The sequence below is a fragment of the Schistocerca americana genome, chromosome X, assembly GCF_021461395.2.
Source record: "Schistocerca americana isolate TAMUIC-IGC-003095 chromosome X, iqSchAmer2.1, whole genome shotgun sequence".
Classification (NCBI taxonomy): Eukaryota; Metazoa; Arthropoda; class Insecta; order Orthoptera; family Acrididae; genus Schistocerca; species Schistocerca americana.
In genome coordinates, this window is record NC_060130.1 from 359,500,515 (window position 1) to 359,509,939 (window position 9,425).

The following is a 9,425-nucleotide window of genomic DNA, read 5'->3' on the forward strand; positions in this document are numbered from 1 at the left end:
TAATTAGTACGTATTCACAACAACTGGCAGTTCATTTCCAGTGGTAGAACAAACGTTTGGCAACTAATAGATTTTTTTGACTATGAATCGTGTTCTGCCTGAATTATAAGTGCTTGCACTCAGTATGTTAAGAAAGTGTGTATAGATATTTAGAAAGTCGTACAGTCCATGAATATCAACACTGTAGTCACTCTTCTGTGGACCTTCGCATTGTACAACCGTTCTCTACTTGTTTTACAATGTTCAAAATGGTTCAAATGGCACTGAGCACTATGGGACTTAACTGCTGACGTCATCAGTCCCCTAGAACGTAGAACTACTTAAACCTAACGACATCACAGACATCCATGCCCGATGCAGGATTCGAACCTGCGGCCGTAGCTGTCAGGCGGTTCCAGAGTCTTGCTCCTAGAACCGCTCGACCACTCCGACCGGCAATGGTTAAGTATGGAACTTACTAAATATCCAAGTACCACTAGTGTTAGGGTACCTATGTTGTACCCTGAGAGTGTGTGAAATGAGGTGGACAACAAGTCTGACCATTTCTTGGCATTGCTGATTAATTTGTGATGATGATAATTCCTTCCAGCGAGCAGAATCCATCGTGATCGTGATCTTCATGGAATCTTTCCCTTTTAGCTGTACAAGCAATTGTCGGTCATCAACACGAAGTTGTTCGTTAGCAAATAATTTAAAACAATTCACAGATAATTCTCACTATCAGAAGAAGTGTCTGACAGGAAATGGATTTGTCCATTGTGCATGGTGGTCTGCAGGGGTCAGAAGTGCTAATATACATTATGGTAAAAAATTGTGTATTGGTACTTTTGGCTCCTTGCAGTCCTTAAACAACAACTTTGAAGGCTCTCTGCAGAGGACTGTTACACCACGTGACCGTTCACTAACTGTAGCAGAATATTTAAGGGTAAGTATGGAAATTAATAAATTAGAGTCGCTGTCCAATTTATCCCCCACCCTCACACTTCCAATTGCGACATACGATAATTTGCTGCTCAAAAAGGTCCTGATAAATGATCCCTTGTTTTAATGTAGTTGTAACATATATTTCTCTTCACTAGACACTGATGCGGTGCATTTTCGTTGGGTATGCAATCAGCCCATCTCATTTTCAGAATTCTTCGATTGAAGCTGTTATTCTTGTCTTATTTGAATTGCTGTTAATCCATGTTTAACGCAAATACTTCTCGCTGAAGCATAACACTGCATTCGATGCCAAGATATTTCTCTTTATCAGAACCACTTTTCTAGGTATTAAAAATCTTCTTTTTTTACTCTCTTAGACCGTCATCACACATTTTGTAGCACCTAGTCACAAATCTCTTTTACTGCTTTTAGAAGTGTGTCACATCCTCGTCTTATGCACTCAGATTACTTGATTTAATAGGATTAAATTTCAATGACCAAGTATAATTTTATGACTTTCATCTTATAATCTCATTTCACGTAACCAGCCATTCCACTTAACTCTCCCACCAAGTTTAAATTTCCCTACTTTGTATTTTAATTATCTTCCGAAATTCGCCTTAGTTTACTTCGCAGCTTGCCTACTGCACTGTTAGAATAACACTATTTCTCCCCTCTAGAATACTGATTTGTTTTCGTGAATCCTCTTATAACTTTTATTACTGCAATCAGTCTGCTGTAGAAAGTTTAGTCATTCCCCTCTCGTAAATTATCAGTGCTACCTTCAGAATCTCAGGGAATTCTTTCAATTCAGTGTTAGTACATAATCTTGTAAACATAAATGTAAATACTAGCATTTGCATTAAGTGATTTGCAGATACTACAGAGGACCTAAACCTGGATGGGCGGATGATGTTTTCAACTTACATACCTCCTGACGTTCGTCAAGTGTTCTACTTGTGCTCCACCACGCTCATTGTGTTACATTACTAATGGTGGTCCGGAGGAACTATCAGTGGGGATATACTTTGCCTTACGAAAATTTTAATTCTCACTTATGACGTCTTGCAGGCCACATACAACGACGTTCCGGTCTCCCGTCTGTGGCCCACGAACTTGCGCTAGCTGCAAGGCAATGAGTGTGACTATGTGTGTAGTTTATTATACGAGGGCTATCCACAAAGTACATTACGTTTTGGAATTAAAAGTAAATAAAGTATTGGAAATTTTTTTTATTATATACAGATGAAAGCCACACTTAAATACTACTTTTGTACATAGTTGCCATTTAAATTAAGGCACTTATCGTAGCGATGGACGAGCTTGGAAATTCCTTCGTCGTAAAATTCGGCCGCCTGCGCCTTTAACCACGTGGCGACTGTCTTTTGGGACAGAAAAGGTGTGATTTTTGTGGATTTCCTGGAAAGAGGCACTACAATAATCTCTCAAAGGTTTTGCCAAACTCTGCACAACCTCAGAAGAGCAATACGAAACAAGCGCAGGGGAAAGTTGGGCTCAAAGATCTTGCTGATTCACGACAACGCCCGGGCCCACACGGCAAATGCCACTCGTGAAGTTCTTGAATATTTTAAGTGGGAGTTGTTTCCTCATCCGCCGTACAGTCCCGACCTGGCACCGAGCGACTTCCACTTATTCCCAGCAATGAAGAAGTGGTTGGCTATGCAGCGTTTTGATGACGACGCACAGCTTCAAGAAGAGGTAACCACGTGGTTGAAGGCGCAGGCGGCCGAATTTTACGACGAAGGAATTTCCAAGCTCGTCCATCGCTACGATGAGTGCCTTAATTTAAATGGCAACTATGTAGAAAAGTAGTATTTAAGTGTGGCTTTCATCTGTACATAATAGCCGTGCGGTTAAAGGCGCTGCAGTCTGGAACCGCGAGACCGCTACGGTCGCAGGTTCGAATCCTGCCTCGGGCATGGATGTTTGTGATGTCCTTAGGTTAGTTAGGTTTAACTAGTTCTAAGTTCTAGGGGACTAATGACCTCAGCAGTTGAGTCCCATAGTGCTCAGAGCCATTTTTTTGTATATAATAAAAGAAAATTCCAATACTTTATTTATTTTTAATTCCAAAACGTATTGTACTTTGTGGATAGCCCTCGTACATCAAATATGCTTTGTTATTCCGGTTGTGTGAGATGCATGTAATAGAGCAGGATACTGCTTAGTGTAGCCCTATGAAGTGTTTTTGGAGTCGCATGTTCAGCCTCTGACAATAAAGTTCGTTGAATAAAGTCAGAACGGTCGATCGGGCAACACTGGCGGCTCACAACGCTGCACATGCATAGCTGTCGGTGTTGACTACCTTCCACCACCGTAGTTCAGTTGAGCATCGTGTATGTTCCGTCATAGACTTGTTGGACGAAGTGCTCGATCAATGTTTTAGTTCTTAACTGAGAACGTGACAATGAACTAGCAAAGGATCAACTTAAAGAGTTGTTTTATGCTTTGCAAGACACCGAAAGAAACACATGCAACGCTGGTACGTGTGCCATGAAATGTGTGTACGAGTGGTTCGCCCGTTTTCGAGGAAGCTGGGAAAGTGTTTCTGAGAATCCCCATTGCGGACGACCAGCGACTTTTGTCAGTGACGAAAACATTGAGAAAGTGAGGACATTAATCACAAACGACAGTCGATTAACTGTGTGCATGGTAACATATGAACTGCAGATGAAAAGTGAATCCGTGCGGCAAATTTTTTTCCAGGGGTTAGGGAAGAGGAGAACGTGTTGTCGTCTTGTGCCATATCACTTGACTGACGATCAGAAGCAGGCACGTTTGGAGGCTTCTCAGAATTTTGTCGAAACGGTCGATGCAACACCTAATTTCTTGAACCGTATTGTCACTGAGGATGAAACCTGGTGTCTCCGGCACGACGCTGAAACAAAACAGCAAAGCATTTAATGGCGTTGTCCGACATCACCTTTTCGGAAAAAGGTCAGAGTCGAAATATCACGCATCAAAACGATGCTCATCACTTTTTCGGATAGTCAAGGCATTAGCCACAAGGAATTTCTACTTGAGGGAACGACGCTGAACGCTGCACGGTATGTTGAAAGTTTGGCCTGTTTCATGGAACGTCTGTGCAGGGTACGACAACAGCACGCACAGCAAGGTTCCTGGTTTTTTGTTTTTTGTTTTCAGGACAATGCTCGCCCACACACACCCAATATCATCAAACAGCTCCTGTTGTGGTGCAACTTAAATATCCATCATACTCGCCGGATCTCAATCCTCCAGACTTCTTCCTATTCCCGCGACTCAAACTCGCTTTGAAAGGAAAGCGATTTGACGATATTAATAACATCCAGCTAAGTCTGACGCGGCTTTTGAACACCATCTCAAATGAAGACTTCGTGCCAAGTTTCAAGGTCAAGTATCGCAGAGCTCAGCGTTGTAAGTTATGGGATTTGACTGTTTCGAAGGATAGTAGGGTAACCGAAGTTCATAGTTCATCCACAGTAATGTTACAAGACTGTTCACCGACCTTTATAGTCAGAGGTCGTAGTTACCTCCATAGACGATCAGGCGTTGCTGTACTCTGACGTTCATCGCTACAGACGAGTGATTTTCGCACATATTAAAGGATATTATTTTTGTACCGGAATACTTTTATGTTTTCTCGATAAAATATGTGTTCAGTGCATGTATAAACTTGGAGATCAATTATTGAAATTACCTTACTACATTACCTCTGGCTTATTCTATAAAGTAAGAAATTGTTTTACTGAATGTATCTTGTAACTTAAGTTGTTCTTTTTCTTAACGGCTGCTAGGAATTTTCTTTTTGGATGTACTCCGTGGTATTTTGCAGTAAGTTAGAAATGTTTTACATTTTTCTCAAAATTTCCACTGTTATTTGAAATTTTCACTAAATGGCAATGCTATAACTATGTGCGACATCCTTTTTCCATCTAGCCACCTGACGACCACTTTAGCGCCACAACAGCCCAGATCCACCCACGCAATGTCAAGTAGGGCAGGAGATAAGCTGAACACTTCCTATTAGTGATGGGTTACTACTGACCATAATCATAATTCCTCCAACCCGAATCCAACTTATTCCAACGCACTATAACATCACAATGATTTTATGGTATAGGCAACCGAGGGTGTTACACGTAATTTTGTACCTTACTACATAATTATTAAAACCAGGAAGCTGTTTCAGAGAAGCAGAACAAAAGTTTGACAAGCCTTTGTTCCACTGTGATTGAAGATCTGTGTAAATAATAAGTGCTTGGCGTGGTGTATTACGGAAGTTTAAGTGTTTTTAACGTCTTGCAGTCCAGGAACTACTCCAGTCTCTCTTCTGTATATAATTGAGACACACGATCGTGAATATTTCTGACATGAAGATTTGATTTCAGATGCGTAATAGCTAATAAATATGCCCCGTCACTGAAGGAAATAAGAAGTCAGAAAATTTTCAACGTGCTGTCAGTAACATAGTTCAAATGCTGCAAATGGCTCTGAGCGCTATGGGACTTAACTACTGACGTCATCAGTCCCCTAGAACTTAGAACTACTTAAACCTAACTAACCTAACGACATCACAGACATCCATGCCCGATGCAGGATTCGAATCTGCGACCGTAGCTGTCAGGCGGTTCCAGAGTCTAACGCCTAGAACCGCTCGGCCACTCTGGCCGGCAATGGTTAAGTATGGAACTTATTAAATATCCAAGTACCACTAGTGTTGGGGTACTTATTTTATACCCAGAGAGTGTGTGAAATGAAGTGGACAACAAGTCTGACCATTTCTTGGCATTGCTGATTAATTTGTGATGATGATTATTCCTTCCAGCGACAAGAATCCATCGTGATCCTGCTCTTAATGAAATATTTCCCATTTAGCTGTATAAGCAATTGTTGGTCATCAACACGAAGTTGTTCGTTAGCAAATAATTTAAAACAATTCACAGATATTTCTCACTATCAGAAGAAGTGTCTTACAGGAAATGGATTTGTCCACTGTGCATGGTGGTCTGCAGGGGTCAGAAGTGCTAATATACATTATGGTAAAAAATTGTGTATTGGTACTTTTGGCTCCTTGCAGTCCTTAAACAACAACTTTGAAGGCTCTCTGCAGAGGACTGTTACACCACGTGACCGTTCACTAACTGTAGCAGAATATTTGTGGGTAAGTATGGAAATTAATAAATTAGAGTCGCTGTCCAATTTATCCCCCACCCTCACACTTCCAATTGCGACATACGATAATTTGCTGCTCGAAAAGGTCCTGATAAATGATCCCTTGTTTTAATGTAGTTGTAACATATATATGACGGTAGTATCTGTTCCCGAAAGAACAGTTACCGTGGATGACCATGCAGCTTTTCTAGAAATGAAATGATAATTAAATGGACGCCCTAGCTGCAAGCAGGCGTTGATAGACGTCAATAGGGACATGTTGAAAATGTGTGCCCCGATCGGGACTCGAAACCGGGATCTCCTGCTTACATGGCAGACGCCCTATCCATTTGAGCCACCACGGGCACAGAGCATAGAGCGTCTGCACGCCCCCCGTGAGATCCACATTCCCAACATGTCCACAACACTACATTCGTAGTGCGCCTAATAGATGTTTGCCCATCATACTCATTACTCGTGGCAGATTAATCTACCAAGTCCCGTACGAGTTCGGGCATAGCGTGTGCGTTCGCACAAGAAGGTCAAAGGCCGGGAACCCATATTTTTAACTATATATGACGGTAGTATCTGTTCCCGAAAGAACAGTTACCGTGGATGACCGTGCAGCTTATCATTTCATTTCTAGCAAAGCTGCATGGTCATCCACGGTAACTGTTCTTTCGGGAACAGATACTACCGTCATATATAGTTAAAAATATGGGTTCCCGGCCTTTGACCTTCTTGTGCGAACGCACACGCTATGCCCGAACTCGTACGGGACTTGGTAGGTTAATCTGCCACGAGTAATGAGTATGATGGGCAAACATCTATCAGGCGCACTACGAATGTAGTGTCGTGGATATGTTGGGAATGTGGATCTCACGGGGGCCGTGCAAGGGATAAGTCCCAGCAGACGCACTATTCTCTGTGCTCGCGGTGGCTCAGATGGATAGAGCGTCTGCCATGTAAGCAGGAGATCCCGGGTTCGAGTCCCGGCTGGGGCACACATTTACAACATGTCCCCCAATGAAGTGTATCAACGCCTGCTTGCAGCAAGGGTGTCCATTTAATTATCATTACATTCGTAGTTGTAACATATATTTCTCTTCACTAGACACTGATGCGGTGCATTTTCGTTGGGTATGCACTCAGCCCATCTCATTTTCAGAATTCTTCGGTAGAAGCTGTTATTCTTGTCTTATTTGAATTGCTGTTGATCCATGTTTAAAGCAAATACTTCTCGCTGAAGCATAACATTGCATTCGATGCCAAGAAATTTCTCTATATCATAAACACGTTTCTAGGTATTAAAAATCTTCTTTTTTTACCCTCTTAGACCGTCATCACACATTTTATAGCACCTAGTCACAAATCTCTTTTACTGCTTTTAGAAGTGTGTCACATCCTCTTCTTATGCACTCAGATTACTTGATTTAATAGGATTAAATTTCAATGCCCAAGTATAATTTTATGACTTTCATCTTATAATCTCATTTCACGTAACCATCCATTCCACTTAACTCTTCCACCAAGTTTAAATTTCCCTACTTTGTATTTTAATTATCTTCCGAAATTCGCCTTAGTTTACTTCGCAGCTTGCCTACTGCACCGATAGAAAAACACTATTTCTCCCCTCTAGAATACTGATTTATTTCATGAATCCTCTTATAACTTTTATTACTGCAATCAGTCTGCTGTAGAAAGTTTAGTCATTCCCCTCTCGTAAATTATCAGTGCTACCTTCAGCATCTCAGGGAATTCTTTCAATTCAGTGTTAGTACATAATCTTGTAAACATAAATGTAAATACTAGCATTTGCATTAAGTGATTTGCAGATACTACAGAGGACCTAAACCTGGATGGGCGGATAATGTTTTTAACTTCCATACCTCCTGACGTTCGTCAAGTGTTCTACTTGTGCTCCACCACGCTCATTGTGTTACATTACTAATGGTGGTCCGGAGGAACCATCAGTGGGGATATATTTTGCCTTACGAAAATGTTAATTCTCACTTATGACGTCTGGCAGGCCACTTATAGCGACGTTCCAGTCTCTCTTCTGTTGCCCATGAACGTACGCTACGCGAAGGCAATGACTGTGACTATGTGTGTAATTTATTATACATCAAATATGCTTTGATATTCCGGTTGTATGAGACGCATGTAACAGAGCAGGGCACTGCTTAGTGTAGTCCTATGCAGTGTTTGTGGAGTCGTATGTTGAGCCGCTGACAATAAAGTTCATTGAATGTAGTCAGAACGGTCGATCGGGCAACACTGGCGACTCACAACGCTGCCTATGAATGGCGGACGGTGTTGACTGCCTGCCCCCACCGTAGTTCAGTTGAGCATCGTGTATGTTCCGTGATAGACCTGTTGATCAAAATGCTTGATCAGTGCATTAGTTTTGAATTGAGGACATGACAGTGCTTTGCAATGCTTTGCAAGATGCCAAAAGAAACGCATGCAATGCTGGTACATGTTCCATGATATCTGTGTACGAGTAGTTCGCGTAATAGTTAATAAGTCTGTTCCATTACTGAATGAAAGAAGAAGTCAGAAAAGTTTCAATGTGTTGTGAGTAACATGGTTCGGCAGAGGAGGGCAACCTCGTATTGGGGAGTTACGTGGACACAATAGGCTTTCTGCTGCTAACATTTGCCTTGAAATATTTAGGGAAACCTCAGAGTACCTAAACGTTGATGGCCTGATGCTGATTTATAAAGCTGTTCTTCCATTGCGACTCCAGGATTCTACGTCTGCACCACCACGATTGTGTTAAGCACAAATAGTGGTGATTTGCAGGTGTCATAAGTGATAGTACACATTACATTATAAAAATTGTAATACTATCCCTTATGACACCTTGCAGGTCACAAACAACGACGTTCCAGTATGTCTTCTGTGGACCATTACACCACGTGATCGTCCACTAGATGTAAGACAACAGTTGAGAGTAAGTATGTAATTTACTAAATTTCAGTTTTACTTTATTATCCTATTGGTATCAGGTTCATGTAACAGAGCAGGCCGCTGCATAGTTCAATCGTATGCAGTATTTGCTGGAGCCTTGTGTATGGGTCCGCATTGATCGTGTGGCAGTTGACAGCTTTGACTTTATCGTTAGACTGGCGATACAGTTTCAACCCTTACCGTATTTTCTGTTCTTATTATGTAATGTATTTATGTATTCTAAGTATACTCTGTATCGCATGGAAGTACAAACGAACAGAATGTTCATACATTTTTTCAGTCCAATTAGTTTAGTGCTTCCTCCTTTTACCGCAGAAATTCTTGTAATGTAATTTTTTTTTTCATAATGACTACCCCCTGCGGGTTCGGGGATT

General features: G+C 41.5%; 1 non-coding gene across 1 annotated transcript; it reads left to right on the top strand.

The window, feature by feature from the left end:
* The first annotated feature begins 7,007 nt into the window (after window positions 1-7,007).
* Window positions 7,008-7,082, top strand: Trnat-ugu. The gene has a single exon. It is a non-coding gene; the product is annotated as a tRNA-Thr (tRNA).
* Window positions 7,083-9,425: the final 2,343 nt, after the last annotated feature.